The following is a 19,522-nucleotide window of genomic DNA, read 5'->3' on the forward strand; positions in this document are numbered from 1 at the left end:
GTCTTCCCCTTAAGACTTTCTGTGCTCTTTATTCTGAGAGATGCCTCTCCATTGGGCTTTTACAATGCCCTGGGACCACGATGGAAGCAGCCATTACACTACACTGAACTTCAGCATTTCTCTTCTCATGGTTAGGAACTAAATCCTAATCATCTCTAACATCTAACCTATGGCTTGACCAGAGCTGGTCTATAATTAACATTCACTGAGTAGATGAATAAATGACTGTGTCAGAGAGAGGTGCCAAAATGTTAAGTTACCTCAGATCAAGATCAGATTCAGTAGAGAGAAATCAAGGAAGACATCTCAGTGCCAAGGGTATTTGAATTGAAATAGAAGATGATTGTGTGTTCCACAGACAATGGTGGATAATTACCAATGAAAACCTTAGAAGACACAAGGCTGAAGAGGTGTGCAAGTCAGGAATTCTAGAGGGGTGGGCTGGGAAAGTTCCAGTAGACAAGGTTTGGAAAATATGGGGAAGGAGAGAAAGAATTATAAAGGAAGACGACTCTGAAGATTGCAGCAGCCGTGACTAGAAGACTAATGATGCCATTATTAGACACAGGGATGTCAGAAAAAAGAGCGAGTTTTGCAAGCATGATTAATAGTAGTGGAAGAGACATAGTCAGACATCAGGAAGAACTTCCTGACCCTGAGGAATGTGAGACAACAAGGAAGACTGGGGAAGCTCCTGAGAATCTTCCACAGAGAGGAGGGTAAGACATGCCCAGTGCCCCACCCACTCCAGATCCTGAACCAGAAGAACTATTAGTTATCTAGCCTGCAGGAAGACTAAAGTGACTTCAACTGCCTGGTCCTATGACAAGTCTCCCTTTCTAGGGTACAGGGGTGACTTCAGACCAAGATGGCTGCCTCTCAAGCACTCTCAAGCATCTCCTCTCCTTGGACAGGTTTAATAAACCAGTCTCACCTCAAGGACACATGCTTCTCTTGACACATGTCTGAGACTCATAACACAAAGGCCATTTTGACAGAAGCCTGCATCATCCCTTTTGCTTTGTCGGTGGTCATGTCAAGCTGGAACCTCACTGAGCTTCCCAACTGTGGGTATTTCCAGGTGTTCTCTGCCCCCAGCTTCACACAAGTGCCACTGCTGAGCCACCAAGCTGCCATGAAGATCTGTCAAAATTGTTCATTAATATCAATCCAGGTTTTCCCAGTTCTAGTTCAGAGAAGAGCCCCTGTGATTGCTCCTCTCCAGAAAGAACCCCCCCATGGCCTGATCCACATCCTACAGGCCAGAGGTGTATGATACCAGACAGCTGACCTAACTTTCCTAAGCCTAATGATATCTGCTCATCTATCATCCCAGACTTTAACAAATATCAAAGGACACAATGCCTAAGAAACCACTTTATAAACTCAAAGGTAATCTCATATGTAATCTCATATATAGTTTTTTTGGGGGGGTGTGGTCATGGGGCCTGAAGTCTGGGCCTGGGTGCTGTCCCTCAGCTCTTCAGCTCAAGGCTAGTGCTCTACCACTTGAGCCACAGTGCCACTTCCGGCTTTTTCTTTTTGCTTATGTGGTGCTGAGGAATCAAATCCAGAGCCTCAGGCATGCAAGGCAAGTGCTCTACCACTGAGCCAACTTCCCAGCCTTTAGTTTTTATTTCCAAAATCCCCAAAGACCAGATTGTAGACAATGAACTCCGTTACTAAGGAAAGGGACTATCCAGCATGCAGGTTTCCTAAAGAAAAGATTTGGGTGTTTGGTTTTTATTTGCAATTCTGGGGTTAGAACCAGAGGCCTTCTGCAGGCTTAAGTAAATGAGCTAAGCATGAGCTATAGCCCCAAATCTTAAGAAAAGATTTAATTACTGCTGGGTATTGTGGCACAAACCTCTCTGTAATATCAGCTCTTGGGAGGTAGAGGCAGGTAGACTGTAAATTCAAAGCCAATCTAGGCTCCAGAGTGAGTTTTAGGCCAACCTGGGTTACATAGCAAGACCCTGTTTCAAACAAAATGACTCCATTCCTGGCTAGGTTCCTCCTATGTACTATGCCTTCCAATCCTCCCCCACCACCCTCTGCCCTCACCCCATTACTAATGGTAATCAATGAGAAGGAAAAACAAGTGAGAAGGGACTCACAATTCAATTCATCATCAATCCTATGGATTTTACTTCCTAAAAATAGATGTGCCCCATGTAACTTGAGGGTATGAATTGAATTGGGAAAGATGGGGGAGAATGATTGATCAAGATACACCCTACTCATAATTTGACTTGTTGAATTGAAACCCCTTTCAACTACTTAAAACATTTTTTAAAAAATAGACATGCCCACTTATTTTCATATCTACCATTGTTAGCTGACTAGCTAAATAACTCCTTCCCCATCTCTTTTTTCCCTTCCCAAGTCTCTCTTGTAATATAAAAATATGAGGTTTACTCAGAAATATTTTTGCCTTTGTGACCAAAGAGGTAGGGCTTGCTAGTGTGCCATCCTTTCTCCCTTTATTTTTGGCTGGAACAAAATCATGATGGCCAGAGCTTGGCACCCTGAGAGAGGCCTCAAGAATTGCAGAGATGTTAGCCCCAGCACCAGTGAGCCATGGAACGAACACAAGCAGTTGCCTTTCTTCAGTCCTGGATGTGATATGGAATAAACTCTATTTTAAACCATCATTAGCAGATTTTCTGCATTTGCAGCAGAAAGCTTTGCTAACGAATCCAACTGCACCTCCGAACATCACCTTCTGCCTGTACATCTGCAAAAGTCTCCTAACTGAAGCTTTGTATCAGTGGCTCACATCTGTAATCCTAACTACTCAGGGGGCTGAGATCTAAGGATTATGGTTCAAAGCCTGGCTGGGCAGGGAAGTCCATGAGACCTTTTATCTCCAATTAACCACCAAAAAGCCAGAAATGGAAGTGTGGCTCAAGTGGCAGAGGACCAGCCTTAAGTGAAAAAGATAAGGGACAGCACCCAGGTCCTGAGTTGAAGCTCCAATACTGGCTGGCATGCACTCGTGCACACGCACACGTGCACACACACACACCACACACACACACACACACACTCCTAAATGACCTCCCTGCTTTGGTTCTTACCTTGCTATAACCCAAATGATCTTTGGAATTGAACATCTGATCATGTCAGTCCCTGCTAAAACTCTTCATTAACTTATTGATGTCCTTTGGACAAAGCACCTTGCCCTGTCCAACCAGGGTCTGCCCTTCCCACTTTTCTAACACCCTGTCACCACATGCTTCCCCTTGCTCTCTCTGCTTCAGCCAAGCCAGCCTTTTTTTTTTTCCAGTTCCAAGATCCTTCACATCATGGGGCCTATTCCCCTTGTCCAGCAAGCCTTTCCTGCCCACCTCTGCCTTGCTAACTCCTGCATGCCCTTCAGATCTCAGCCCAGTTGTTTCTTTCTCAGGGAAGCTTTCTCTGGCCTCCCTGACTAGGTCAGATCCTCCTGCTGTTTGCTCTCAAGGCATCATGTACTGCTCTTCTATCGTTACCATTTTAAATTTGTGTGAGTCTGAGATGCCTCTCTCTCTTATCTACCTCCCTCCCTCCCTCCCTTTCTTTCTCCTACCAGAATGTAAGCTCCAGGTAGGAATTGTGGCCATCTTATTCACTTCGTCTTCCCTACCTCTAGCACAATACTTGCAAGTGGCAGGTGTGTGCTGAGTGAATGTGAGCCTACAAAGAACAAGATCCTTTCACTTATGACATTTTGAGTCCCAAAATGACTCCAAGAGATAGATATGATCCCTCTCCTAATTCACAGGGTTAGAGGGACTTCTTAGACTTAGAGATGCTAACTGACCTGCCTAAGATCAACCTGGAAGCTGGTGGCACAGCCAGAAGTCATGCGCAGTATGGCCTGACTCCAAAGCCTTAGCTTCTCTTCTCTCCTGCCTGTGCTGTTAGCCCACAGAAGTCAAGCTTATTAAATGCTATTCCAAAGTAAACACAGTAATGAAAGTGAATCTTGTATTTTGTTGTTGTTGTTGTTTTTCCGTAAAAACAAGTCTGCCACTGGTGGCTCATGCCTGCAATCCTAACTACTCAGGAGGCTGAGATCTAAGGATGACCATTAAAAGTCCGCCTGGGCAGACAGATCTGAGACTTTTATCTCCAATTAACCAACAGAAAGAAGTAAGCCGGGCACTCATGGCTCATGCTGTAATCCTAGTTGCTCAGGTGGCTGAGATCTGAGGATCTCAGTTCAAAACCAGGCAGGAAAGTCCATGAGACTCTTTTCTCCAATTAAGCACCAAAAAAACAAACAAAAAAAAACAGAAGTGGAGCTATGGCTCAAGTGGTAAAACACTAGGCTTGAGCAAAGAATGCCTGGGACAGTGCCCAGGCCCTGAGTTCAAGCCCCAGGGCTCACAGAAAAAGAAAAAAAAAAGAAGGCAGATGTGGCAGTGTGGCTTAAATGGTAGTGTATAAGCCTTTAGCAAAATAAGCTATGGAAGAACACTTAGGCTCTGAGTTCAGCACAAAAAATACTCATACAAATAAATAAAAGCAAAGAAGACCTCATACAGAGCTCACTGGAGCCTGGTTTAGCCATTTTCCCTGTGTGGTGAGTGTAAGTTTACACCAGGTCCAAGTTCAGGTAAATATAGAATAAAAGAAGCTCCATAAAGCCATAGGAAAACCCACATTACTGCACCACACCATCTCTCCACTATCCCAGGACCTAGAGAGCTGCCCAGATGGTAAACCTCTGGGCCAAGAAGCAGCCACTGCTGCAAATGCCTGTGGCTGTCTGGGAAGTGGGAAGCAAAGGAGTCTGGGAGGGTGTCCTGAGTGACAAATCCCCTCTATGAGGTAGGCTATCTGGGAATGGAAGAAATGGCACAGATGCCGTCACCAAAAAATTACCCAATTTAGCACCAACTACACAATCCAGCAATTAGTTTCTTAAACCGGAACTTGCTGGGGGCTGCCAGGCTGGCGGGGTTGTTGTTACAAATCTCACTGGGAAACCAGCTGTGTAATTCGCCAGGAGGTTGTCACTGCCCCAAGCAATTACCTTCCAGAAAAAGAATGGAAAATGGGGGAAGGAAAAAGGGCCACAGAAGAAGGAGTCAGAGTATTTTCTCTTCCTCTCCCCCAGGGCTCTGCCCAATCAAATCAGTTGATTTTCCTTCCTCAGGACCTAGGTGACTCATGAACTCCCTGGATCAAAGCAGTTATAGGTATGGATTTGGTCATCAGACTACTGCATTCAAATCCCTTTCCAATCACTTCCTAGCTGTGTGGACTGAGGCAGGTGATTCATGTCTCTTAACCTATTTCCTTATCTGTAAAATGGGGATAATATTAGAGCCAGTATAAAATTACTAATGTTATCCTCGCAAGAGCTCAAGGCTCTGAGTTCAAGCCCCAAGAACCAGCTATAAAATAAAACAACTAATGTGAGGGTTAATAAAGTAGCACTGTGCCTCAATTCATGGAAAATAACAAAGATAGCTATCATTATTGGTCATTTTATTGCCTTCTCCCCTGGCTCACAGTGTGACCTTGGCCGATCACTTAAACTCTCTGAGACAAGTTCTAAGTCAAAGGTCTGCTGGTGAACAAATAAGTCATTCTTCAGAGTGTGCCTGTGTGGAGACCCAGAGATCTAGGTGTGCTTAACAAAGGGCCATGTTTTAGAGGTTGACACAAAGGCATGCCTTAGGCAAAGATGAAGGTTTCAAAAATCAAATAGGAGCTGATTCACTCTTTCCTTGGGAAGCTTCTGGGAAAGCTACAAGCTGGACATGATGGTCCAGACAGCAGCAAAAAAGGTACAGCTGCTCTCTCACTGGGGGTCAGCTCCATCTAATTCCATCACGTAGAGCCCGTGAGGTCATCCCACACACCAGAACTTACAGCAAAGGGAGGCCCAGAATTCATTTTGTTGCTGGAAGCCCAGGTTTCCTCCATGCCTGTGGGCAAGCTTCAGGCTTTGCCTAACTCCTGCCTTTCCCTGTGTTGACCTAACCAATATGGCCAGGACTTCATCTTGGGTAGCTGGGGCAATACTTCTAGTAGGAATTCCAGAGCCACTGGGAGCCCTAACAGAGCTTCTAATCTGTAGCATCCCCACCTGATCTTTGCCCATGGATTTCACTACCTCCTTGAACCTTTTGCCTCTTCCTGCCTGAGCCTCCTTGCCCAATTTGACCCTAACTTTGCTCTGATGCCTGTGGAAACACCTCTGTAGCTGGACTCGGGCTCTGGTCACTGTCCTCCTGGGCCTCCTTACCCAGCCTTGTGATTGAAAATTCAGAATACCTTGTACCCAATCCCCTTACAAGTCCAAGGAAATCCTCTTGCCTTCCCTGCGGCAGGAGAAAAAGTAGGATGGAGGAAAAGAACAGAAGGAACAAGTTTTGCGGTCTTATTCACCTTCATTACTTTATTTAATCCACTCTTCCTGGGGTCTTAGAGCTGGACTTCAGCAGAAAATGGGCTGTTCCAAAACACTCAAGACATTTAGGCAGATAGGAGTCTAAACGCATTTCCTAACACACTGGACAGTGCTCAGCCTGTGAATAACACACACTACCTCTAATCTCTTTGAAAAAAATCCCACCTCAGGGGGCTTTGCACTTGATGTTCCCTCTGCTGGAACACTCTGCCCCAGATATCCCTGCGGCTAGCTCTGTCTCATCCTTCAGGGCTCAGCTTAGAGAGGCCCTTCCCTGACCATTCAACTCTAACTGAAGTCGAGCCTCCTCTCTGGATTCTCTCCCATAACACTTATTACTCTTGAAATTATTTTCACCACCCATGATATGTGCATAGTATATCATCCCCTGGTAGAACCTAAGCTGCTCCAGTGGGCAGGGGCTGTCCCTAGGACAGTATTCTGATTGTGTAAAAGAATACCTGACACTAACAAGTGCTCCCTAAATATCTCTTATGTGAAGAACAGCTTCCCCTGCTATTCTCACCCCTTCTCCCAAGCACCCAGCCCACAGAAAGAACTTCCACACCCCTCCTTCGAAGGACTTTCAAGCTCTCTGGAGGATATGGTATGAGAAATCTTGCCTCCAACCCTGTCCTGCTCATCCTGTTTGTCCACCTCTCCCCCAGAAGTACCCTTTTGAGCAATGAAGACCATGGGGGAAGAGGAAGAAGGAAAAGAGTAACCAAATGCTGTAGAGAAAAAACATGAGGCTCTGATCAGGCTCTCTGGAGTGAGCTATGGAGCAAGGCTCTATCACCCAGCCACAAACAGGTCTCTTCACTCAAGTTTGATGGGCCTCTACTCCTTCTCCAGCTGGGGTTATGTGGCCAGAGATCCCAAAAGCAAAAGTGGGGCTACTTCCTCCAAAGGCCCTTTGAGACACAATTCATTTTCAGTGGCTTCATCCCTCATGTCCAATGAGGTCCAGTCCATCCTCAGCTATCTCTTCCATCTCTATCACCAAACTCATTCTCAGAGTCATCTCCATCTACTTTACCCTTCCTTAAGGTCTCCAAGAGCCTTCTTTGGGGAGCTACTCTCTGCTGAGAGAGAGACAGAGACAGAGACAGACAGAGACAGAGAGACAGAGATAGAGACAGAGATACAGACAGAGAGACCTTGTGGGACCCTGGCTAAGAATGGCTAGTGAGAGAATGTGGATTCTGAGTCTTGGGTTAAACTGTTTGGGTTCACATCCCAGGGCCACTAGTTATTAAACTGGCTTTAAAGGAGAAGCTTCATCTCTCTCAAGTTCAATTTCCCCATTTTTGTTCATTTATTTGCTTTGTGTCAGTACCTGGACTTGAAGTCAGGGCCTCATGTTCTCCCAGGCTTTTTCAGTCACAAATGGCATTCTACCACTTTAGCCATGCCTCCAGTCTGAGTTTCCTCATTTTTGTATGGACACAAGAATAGTCCCTTTCTCATTGTCATGTCATGACAACTAAAGTTATATTCATGGAATGTCCAGATTGGCAGCAAGGGAGAAACCATTTTACATTCATGAGAACTGGACACAGGGCTTCTGAGAAGATTCTCAGACAGCCCTGGGCAAAGGTTGTGGTCATAGTGACTGGTCTGGATCAGAAAGTGAGTATTCTGAAAACTTATTTTGCTTCATGCATCTAGGAATCTGCCTGGGATATTTCTGAAGACCTTATACACGACAAGCAGTAAAACCAATACAATAAAACAGTAGAGCAGCTGGGGTGGCCAAAGATAGTGGCATTTGAGAGAGCTAATCCACACACACACACAAATACACACACATACACACACACATACACATCATGAAGCCAGAGTTAGTCTCTCCTCGACCTAAGGATGAAGAATAGAGAGGTCTAGCAGCCTCATATCTGGGCACTGAAGAAACAATCATCCACTTCTAACACTCTACTGCAGCCTACCATGAATAACCATTCTACTGCACTGACCATGGACTATTAGTTTTCTCTATCTGAGCTTCAATGTTCTTATCTGTGAAACAGGGACAATGATAGCAACCTTCTCATGTTGTGACAATGGATAACCAAGCTGATCTATGCAAAACACATGCATGTTTGTCTCCATATTGAGGCTTCTCCCGACCTGGGTATCCTAGTACTTTCATTCATGTGTGACTTGGACCATTGCTACTCTGACCTCTGGGGTACTGTCACCCCAGAAAATAACAGGGAGGAGGTCCAAGTTCATGTCAAGGCTCCATCAGGCATAAGCTGCTGAGCCAGGCCAGGACCATTGCCTTTCCCACCTCTAGCCCACATAAGCAACTGGTCTTCCCATGTGGTCCAGCTCTTAGAATGACCTCCAGGGATCACACACTGACTTGTGTAAGTTTTCTGTGAGCTTGGACAAGGATTTCCAGCACTAGGAGCTGTCCTCTCCTTCTGAACCTCTCTCACAGGAGAGTCAAGCACAGGGTTCTTGAGGGTGTGTGTGAGGGTGTGTGTGAGGGTGTGTGTGAGGGTGTGTGTGTGTGTGTGTGTGTGTGTGTGTGTGTGTGTCTGGGCTCTGTCCCTAAGCTCTTTTTGCTCAAGGATGGCATTCTACCACTTGAGCCACAGTTCCAATTTTGGCTAGTTTAGTAGTTTTACTGGTGATAAAAGAGCCTCACAGATTTTCCTGCCTGGACTGACTTTGAACCTCAATTGTCAAGATCTCAACCTCCTGAGTAGCTAGAATTATAGGCATGAACCACCACTATTACCAAGAGTACCCTCCCCATCCAAACCACTACAGTAGATACCCCCTCCTCTTTCCAACAGCAGGATAGACATGGGTATGGCCTGTTAACTCCTTGGAGGTTGTGATTTGTTTGATCTACCTCTGCGTGGACAAACACAGCATACACAGTGAGCTCAGTGTCAGTGACTGAACCATCAAGAAGGTAGGAACCCAGAGCTGATTCATAGGGTGAAAGGGAGAAACAGAAAAAGAGAGGGGACAAAAGACTACAACTGGGCAAGAATTTCACAGCAGGAAGAGCTGGTCCAGGGTGATGTGCCCAGGGAGGCACGCAAGCAGAGGCCAAGTCCAAGCACTGAATAGAAAACCCCCAATGTCTGTCAGTTCTGTAGTTTATGATTTGCATGCTGCAACCACACAGATGCTGTGTTAAATGCTTCATCCTCCTAGCTGTCCTATGCAATAGGTACCATTACTAGTCCCATTTCACAGATGAGGAAACTGAGGCCTTGTATGGGCACAAGATTGCCTAACTCCATACAGGTGGTAGAAGATCTGAATATGAGTCTGAAATCAAGCCTGATAATCCCAATCACTAATAAACTAAAGCCAGGCTGAACAGACATGTGTTATAATAGCATATCTCTCCAACCAATCTCAGCAGATGAGGCCAACAGTGGAACATCCTCCCCGCCCCCCCCCAACACACACACACCAGTGAGCCTGGCTTAGAACTCAGGCTCAGCAAAGCTCCACCTCTGCCATCCCTTCCTCACACATGGCCACACATGCTCCCAAAACTGCTCATCCACAATTTAACTCCTGCTAAACGCATCCAGCGGCAAACTGCGCAGCCATGCAGTCACCCACACACCTTTTATATACACAGCATCTGCTTCTCATAGGTAATTGTCATCCCCTAACGCACAGATCCACCCAAACCTGTTCCCACAAAGGCTCAGCCACACACGTACTCGCATGGGAGACACTGAGCTGTGTGCTCAAAAGCTGCACAACCACAAAGCTTACATATGTCCACACGCTTCTCTCCAGGCTCCCTCTACATGCTCATTTCCCAGCTCGTGGGCACCCACGTCTGCTCACTGTCATATACCCAATCTTCCCCCAACAAGAACTTTATCCATTGTCCCCAGATCCAATACTAGGCCCAGGTGAACAATGATACTCTCTCCCTCTGGGGTTGGCCAGGCAGCCCAGAGAGGGAGAGAAGGCTCGGCCTGCGTGTGATGGATGGAATTAATCTACTGAGCTGGAGAAACTAAATAATTAAATCCCTAATCACCCCCCCAAGCCAGCCCAGGCCAATATAGCTGAGGGAGGGAGGGGGCTCTGAGGCCCAGACCAATATTCTGGAGAGGAGGAGGGGCTTGGGAAGAGAGGCACTGGGCTGAACCCTCTAGGAGAGGTCTCTGGGAGGAATTCTGGCAGATAGACAGACATGGTTCTCCAGTACCACGGGCTTTCTCTTTCCATGTAGAAATGGAGCAGCCAGGGAAGACAGCCACAAGCCACTAATACAAGCTGAGAGGAGGGGTACCATCCTCCACCCACCCTTCTCAGGGTGCCCAACCTTCCCAGGGCCCTTCCTGTCACTCCATGAGATGGGAGAGATTCTCTGAGAGTATAAGGGGCTGGTAGTCAGAACAAAGCACCCAGGTACTGAACTAGGCAACACTCTCTGCCCAAAGCAAGGCTGACTAGGATCAGTCAAATGTTGGCCCACTCCTGACCCACACAGAACAAGATCCTCTGGAAGCCTGATGCAGATGTCGAAGGAAAGGACCCCCCCCCACACACACACACACAGGAGCACCTGCTTCCCTCGGGAAGTGGGTCCTGCACGTGGCTAAAAGGCTGAGGATGGGGCAGAGGCCTGGGCAGGGGGGCTCAGGGAATCAGCCTGGGAAGAGGCCCCAGTCTGATTGGCTGAAAAGTGGGTCATTTTCCTTTTGAAAAATACTGAGAAAATGGAGAAGTAGGTCGGGCTTTCAGCCCCTCAACCCCAGGCACCATCCCCGACTTGCAGGACAAGGAGAGAGGGGTCTGCACAAGTCAAAGCCCCATGTCCCCAAGGTCCCTGGTCCACAGTGCCAGGAGGCCAAGGTCAGCACCACCCAAGGCATCCAAAGACACTCAAACTCCCCCCCCCCCTGCCCTGGGGCCTCTGGGGTGTGAAGAGCTGGTCTGGGGCCAAGTTAGAGGGGTGGAGGCTCCAGTACAAGGGGCCCTGAAAAGCCCCCTCTCATCCTCCAGTTGGTCGTGATGTCTCTTCTCTCTTCTCCTTTTCCTCTTCGTCCACGTGGGCAGAGTCGTTGCCATGACACCGCGGGCAGGTGGGCGGCTCTGGCGGCTGTTTCGGCCCAACCCCCATGCTCACAGCCCAGGTGTGAGGGGGGCGGCGGCAGCGCCTGCCCAGCCCCTAGCCCAGACAGGAGAGGAGGGGATGGAGGAGTCCCCTGTACACGCACCCCAGGACTCCAAGGGACTCTTGTACTGTCTTTTCTGTACCACAGCAACCCAGCCCCAGATGGGGGTGGGGAGGAACTCTCAAAGAGGGTCTGGTCTTACATCTTGACCTCCCTTTACTCCCAAGAGGTGTCAACGGGTGGGGCTGAACCACAACTCCCACTGTTTTCTCACGGCTCTGACCACATATTATTCCTTACTTAGTCCCTTCACACAGGTCCCGCCTGAAGTCTAACCTTAATTCCTCATTCTGCAAAACAAGTTCAATTCCCTATGCTCTTTTGGGATAGAGGACCTGACTTCTCATCACAGCCCCAGGGACCAACATTTCTCAAGCCCATCCTATGCCATTAGGAGAGATGACATAGAAGAGATCCCAAGCCTGACTCCTTCCCCAAGTCTGGGCCATGCCTGAGCTCTCCACAGTCCTCTTTTTCTTCCCTTCCTCTCCATGTGTCTAAGGCTCTGTCTGTGGCTCTGATTTCCTAAGCTTCTTCCCATTTTTCAGGACCTTCGTTGTTCCCTACCCCTGTTCTCTTCGGTAGGACCTCTAATCACTTATGGAATGGAATCACAGAGACCCTGAACTCTGCAGCCTGGCTGGCAGAAATGGGTATATATAGGATGATGATGACAAGATCCAAAAGGAAGGGAGAGGGCAGCTGAGGGTGACCAGCTTGTCACAAAGTGTTCATGGCATGCAAAACAAACACATACATACATACATTTTTACTTTCCTCCATATCCTTCCCCTAGAGTGAGACAGAGCAATGACAGGCAGAGATAAATATGTGTTCACATGTATGGACATGTGAAGAGGTGTGCACAAACTTCCTTTACCTCCACAGCCTGTATTCTACACCAGGCTACCCTGATCCTAATCCCTCACCTAGATTATCACATCAAGCTCCTGGCCAGTCTCCTTACCTTGCATCCACTCCCTACGGCTGCCAACGAGATCTAACTGCGATTAATTACAGATATACTGCATACCCTACACAGGGTCAGTTGTTCTGGACCCAGTAGATAGAGGAATAAAAAAAAAATCTATAAAATCTGAGCGCTGGTGGCTCACGCCTATAATCCTAGCTACTCAGGAGACTGAGAGTTGAGGACTGAGGTTTGAAGCCAGGCTGGGAAGGCAAACCCACGAGACTCTTATCTCCAATTAGCTACCAAAAAAGCCAGAACTGGAGCTAGAGTGCTAGTCTTGAGGGGGAGGGAAAAAAAGCTAAGGAACGATGCTCAAGCCCTGAGTTCAAGCTCCAGTACACACACACACACACACACACACACACACACACACACACAACCTATAAAGTGCCCAGTTCTCCTGGCTCTCCGAAAGTTCATATTCTAGTGAGGGAAGGGGGGTGTTGCACTGAGATGGTGGTGGCAAGTGCTGAAATGTAAAGGTATATATAAACTGGGCTGAGGGGGTAGAATGACAAGAGTCTATTTCAGTTAGATTGTTGAGGAGGCCTCTCAAAAAAAACACATTTTTGAGCAAAGACTTAAATAAGTCAAGAGGGTGAGTTGCATGTATGTCTAAGGGAAGAGCGATTCAGGATGAGGGTAAACACAGCAGCCCCAAAGCAGGATGTGCTCCATATCTTCACCAGGTCAAGGGGGGATTTTACACCCAAGACTTGGGTCACTCAGTTTCTACTAAGTACTCTAGATGTCACCCAGGTGAGAGGAAAGGCCATCAACATGGCATGACCTCATCTTGCTCAGATAGGGTGAACTCAGAGAGATCAGCTGGGACATTTTCTACCACTGCAATACGATTCCCCACACTAGTCCAATTGGCAGACATATGCCCCATTTGTAAGTCTCAGCTCAAAGCCCTCTCTTCTACAGATGCTTTACTAAACTCTTCCCTTCCCCAATCCAGAGCTGACCTACCCTTCTTTAGGTCCCTTACTGCCTCATGCTACCTTCCTTCAACACTTTCCTTACTTGTTCTCAGGTCCAGGACCATCTCCACAATCTGGGGCACATTACCAATGTAAAATAAACATTGCTTGAATGAATACATGTATGAGATGAGGGAAAAGATTGTTTGTGCAGGCTAGGTAAATGAGGTGTACAACTTACAGTGCACACAAGCGCACGCATACGCGCACGCACGCACGCACACACACACACACACACACACACACACACACTGGTATTAGGGCTTGAACTCAAGAGACTACTGCTCTTGCATGGATTTTTTTTCCCAAGGCCAGTTCTCTACCACTTGGGATAAGAGTTTCATAGATTTTTCTTCCTGGGTTAGCTTTGAACCATGATCCTCAGATCTCAACCTCCTGAGTAGTTAGGATTACAGGAGTGAGCCACGGCACCTGGCTTTAACTTGTTCTTTATTCCTGAAATGTCTATAGTAAAAGTAATATTCCCCCTCCCATATTCATTCCCCACATACATCTCAGAACACCACAGCATCTGAACAGCACTGGGCTGAGATACCTTAGTTGTCCCCAAAGACAAACACATTTTCCCTCTGCAACCCTGTATATGGATGGTGGTGGAGAATCACTGGCTCCCTAGGACATGAGAATTTGATAGACTTCAGGGAGCACTTTTATGAGAAAAGTCAAGCACATCAGAGTGGATCAAGTTCAAGCAAGTGGGAAAACAACTTTGGACAGCCCCAATGTTCAGTAGAAATCAATCTCTCTCTTCATACGTATGAATCCACTTATGCACATATAGTCATATGTTATTCATATAAGTACTTATGTATGTATCCCCATATAAATTTCACACACAAGCTTATATACACATATGCATCACTGAGTAAGCACACCACACATACACACATATTTTAATTACTTTCATATCACACATATACATGGATGCATACATATATATTTATACACATAAATGTATTTGTACCTAGACATATAGCATACATAAATATATGAGTGTGCAGATACACAGTCACAGATACTTTCATGAGAATATCTGACTCTGCCCTGTCTACAAAGCCAGAAGTTGTGTGTATGCATGCGCATGCACGCATATACCAACTCTGGAGTCTTTCTAAGCTAAAAGGCTGGCACTCTACCACTTGAGCCACACTTCCACTCTGGCTTTTTGGTAGTTAATTGGGGATAAGAGTCCCTCAAACTTTGCTGACCTGGCTGGCTTAGAACCAAATTCTCAGATCTCAGCCTCCTGAATAGCTATGATTAGAGCCACCAACATCCAGCTTCAGAAGTCTTGATTCTCTCCAAGTAACAACCCAAGTAGGCATCTGCTGACTTGCGAGTGTCCCACTTCTCCATTATCAGTGGGATGTGCTCCATTCCTGGATACATCCCATCTCACCCACTCTCAGTAAAAGAAAAAGGCACTGTAAAGAAGAGCTCTGAAATTCCTTTGCTCTGTGCCTCGAGAAACCAGTATTTGCTCAGGCAACTTGGATGGGGATAACAAAGAAGCTGAAGGGAATTGAAGAGAACTATCAAGACTGTATATGTTCCACCACTTCTCAACTCCAAAAACAAACACAGAAGCAGAAGAAGGCAACTAGCTCAGGTTCTAAAATCTCCTAAGGATGTCTCATTCTTCCCTATAGGGTAGCTTCATGAGGTCCAGTGGACCTCTCCCACCCTACTCTAAAGGCCCTGCCTGGGGAAAAGGTAGACCAGGAGGCTCACAAATGTAAAAAGAGTAACCTGGGCTTAGAATAACAAAAATAAGCAAATATTCAAAAACAAGAGCCAGTCAGGAAACAGGGAGGCAAGTTAGAGACACCTCCTGGCAGGGAAGCAGCTGCTAGAACACTAGATCATGAATAGCCGGGCTCTCCAAGGGGCCTAGGAGAAGGGGGTGGACATCTAGCATTCCATGTGGGGGTGGAGGGGTGACTGCTTCAGGCAGTAGCAGCAGCTCCAAAGTAAAGTCTTATCAAAGCTGTTATGTAACCAAGGGAGCTGAGTAGAGCACAAACACCTCCCCTCCCCAAACAGGCACCCACACCCACACCCACCACCTCCCAGCACCCACAGCACAGGAAAACTCAGCTCCTCTCAAGTAGCTAGAGAAGGGAGGAATCATCTTGATGAGCTACATCAAAAACATGATAGGTGAAGGGGTCCTTATTAGCCAGAAGTCTTGTCTGGGAAGGAAGGAACTGGTTCAGTTTTGAGGTTCCCTAGACAGCTCTCCCTTGTGCCTTGAACTCACTGCCATACCCAGCTTCTGCCCAGCATCATTTGGAAACCCTTTCCTTCTCCCCCTCCCAGAAGGATCCATTTGAATATCTGATTGTGCCTTTGGGGAAAAGGAGGTGAGCTGCCATCAACCCCTCCTGCCTGGGTGCCCCCACAGTCTCATCTGCATGTCCTGACATTTGGCTCTCATCCCCCTGGGATGACAAGGGAAGGGACCTGGGGAAATGACTCCTTTCCTTCCCAGTTACAAAGGCACAGCACAAGAATCCAGATAACTGAGATGACCCCCATCACAGGTCAGAGGGGAAAACATGATAACCAGGGCAACTAAGGTTTAAAAGTCAGGCCTCATCCCTCGATTTGAATAATTTTTACTCCCCCTAGATCTTCCTTTTTTCCCACTGCCCTGTCTCCTGTAGCCTCCTCCGTCTCTTCTCCATGGCACTGAACAACCCCACCCACTCCTTGAATCCTCTGCTTAGAAATCTCCCTCCCCAACAAAAGTCTCTCCCAAATGCTGCCCTGAGTTAAGGCTAGGGATGGGCAGAGCATAAGACCAGCCTGCAGAGTATTTCAGTGTCCTTGTCTTGAGATTCAAAGCCTGGTGAGTGGGGGGGGGGGGTAGCGGAATACCCAGTATACCCAGTGGTCAGATTATCCTGAATTACTGAGCTCCAGCTACCTCAGCCTAACCTGCAAAACCCAAGCTCTCTTAAGTCAGAAATGCCTTGAGCCTAAACCTCTGGGCAGTAGGAGAAAGGCTGAGGACAGTACCCCTAATCATTCTGCAGTAAATATGATCCCCAAAGAACTCACAGCCACAGTTTCACTCCCCCATCCCTAACCCCCTACTAACAGGATGGTTTCTGAAAGAGGGGAGTGAAGTCAAGCAAGGAGAAAGAGCTCCCTTTCCAAACACCACTCACAAATCCACAGGAGAGACCCCAGAATCTATATTTCTATCCAAGGACTCTGCCCTTGGAAAGTGGGTCATCGGGGAGAATTTTTCCAGTGAGCCCTGCACATTGCCCAGTTGGTTTTCCATCATCCACCAGAACGCAGCCCTGTTCAGCACTCAGGACAGCTCCAGAAGCACAAACACCCGTCCAGTCCCATTCAGCACTCAGGACAGCTCCTGGCAACAGCCAGGCTGGGCTGCCAGAATCCCAAACTGTCAGGTAGGAGCAGGAAGAAGCAAGAAGGAGCTGGCTAAGCCCTCCACAGCTCTCCACAACAGAGGCCCCTCTCCCCCACCCACACTCATTCACATCCGCCAAGGGCACCTGATACCCCTCCCTTCCCTGTACGTCCCAAAAGAGAAAAGAAGCCCAGAACCGGAGCTTCCCAGAGGGAGCCTAGAGATAGGACCCCACCCACCTCCTTTCAGCCTCTCAATGCCACTCACAGCTGGTTCTAAAAAACACTTTCCTTCTTCACCACCACCCCCAAAATAAAAGAAATACTCACAAGGGGGCTCTCAGCCCTGTAGGCAGATGTGCTGGGGGGAGGCCGAGAGAGGTAGCTCCCCACACCCTGTTCTGAGCCCCCTTTCTGAAGGAGCCAGCTTCCATCTGGACTGGGGGGAGGAGAGACATGTGGAAGCACAGAGGGGAGGGGAGAGGGGAGGAAGCGGGAGCGGGGGACTGCAGGGCGGGGGCGTCAGGGTGGGGGCAAGGGAATCCTTTTTAATTTCATTCTCTCCCCATGTCTACATCAGCCCTGCAGGCTCAGCTCTTTAATATTTACACACAGAAGAGGGGAGGATGAGAAAGAACCAAGAATGTGGGGGGCAGGGGCTACCCCAGCTCAAAGGGCATAGAGGCAGAAGTCTGAGAGATAAGAGCCTCCCCACCCCCACTACTTTCTCTCTCTCTCTCTCTCTCTCTCTCTCTCTCTTTCTCTCTCTCTCTCTCCCCCCCCCAGCCAACTCCCATACTGAGCTCTTAACTGGAAGGAAGAGCCCTGGGACCATTCTGTCCCTTTGTTAACAAGACACTTTGAAGCTGTATCAGAAAAAGATCAGATCTGGACACCCCCACAGATCTGGATACCCCCACAAACCCAGATTCCTCGGGTGCCTTATGTGCAGATGGTAGAGGCAGCATTCATGCACTAGCATGTTCCAGCGCTCGAAAGCATGTGTGCCTGTGGGCTGCTGCATAGAAGGCATGTGAACATGTCAGCTAGCCTGTACAAGTTTACACTTACCCACATATGTTCTCAGTGTATTTACATGTTAACAGCCCATGCAATCAAACATACAGCTATACAGCCATAGCTGTACGCCAGCCTCCAAGTAACCTCTCTTCCTTTCCCCTGGCTCTCTTCAATCCCAAGAAAAAGGCTACCCAACCTCCTCAGACTCCCTTCTTCATGCCCTTCCCTCACAGCCTCACTTTTTCTGTCTGTGACTTGGGAAGAAGGGCTGATAGGAAGGCATGCTGCACTGAGCCCAGGGGCCTGGCAAGTTATTAGCAACGATGAGCTGGCATCTCGTTACCATAACGATGGTGTCACTGCCTCACCCCAGCTCAAACCCAGACTCCCCAGACGGCAGGAGGCCTGCTGAGCCAGCAGCCTTCAGACTTGGTGGGGGGGGGGGGGAATGGATAAAGAGAGAATTGAGACATAATGCTTGCATAGTAGAGGGTACACAGCTGTTCTTCCACACACACACACACACACACACACACACACACACACACACACACACACACACACACCCTCCACTGAGAAACAAAGCTTTGACTACCAAGTACAAATGAAATCAGAATCTGGGAAGGTTTCCTGACTATGGGGATGGGAAGGCATTGAATAGGTCCCCGGAAGCTTCTGTTATCATTTGCTCCTTTCATCCTCAATCATACAACCTAAAACCCAACTGAACAGAAAGTCCTGAACTGTGGTTCCTCACCTATAAAATGGGGACAACTTATGTATGCTTATCATCTGCCCTAAACTCCTCAAAGATTTGATCAGAAAGAACTTAGAACTGCAGACCCTTCCAAAAGCAGAGAAGATCCAGAAGTTTCTCTACACATCAGAAGCCCAACAAGTTAAGAAAAATGTCAGCCTGGATACGGGCAAAATGTACCCAAAACTGGGTAGCAAGAAAGAAAATGAGCTCAGCCCTCTGAAGCCCCAACATCAGCTGGAAGAGATAAAAAAGGTGCCAGGCAGCTGCTGAAAGCAAGGCACTGACACGGAAGAAAGTCTGGAGTTGAGCCTGCAGCATCTCTAGCCCCTTAGCAGCAGAGGCTAAGACAGGCTAATGTCTACCTCTATGGTGGCTCTAGCCAGGCATCTCCATTCCCAGGAATATGTACAGTTTCCTCTTTCTGCAAAGGAGTCCCAAGTGGAAGGATTTATAGAGTTAAGACATACTGAACATTCATCCTCCCCACCCACCCCCAGTCACCTAGCACTCAGCTCTAATGGGGGTGGTGAATTCAGGAATAGCAAGCAACATGAAGACTTGGAAAGTTCTTGAGCTAAGACTAGGGAACCCCTAAGTTCATTGTGTGACCTTGGGTATGTCCCCTCCCTTCTCCAGTGGCAGAGTCCCCAATTTGTAATTAAGAGGTTGGTCCAAGTCACTTGTACGGTTCCTCCCTGGCCATCATTCTGTATTTCCATACAAGATCACTCCTTGGACGTGAGCCCCCTGGCACAAAATGCAGTGGGCACTGTCTGCCAGATCAGTGGGGCAGTG

The sequence above is a fragment of the Dipodomys ordii genome, unplaced genomic scaffold (genome assembly GCF_000151885.1).
Source record: "Dipodomys ordii isolate 6190 unplaced genomic scaffold, Dord_2.0 Scaffold181, whole genome shotgun sequence".
Taxonomy (NCBI): Eukaryota; Metazoa; Chordata; class Mammalia; order Rodentia; family Heteromyidae; genus Dipodomys; species Dipodomys ordii.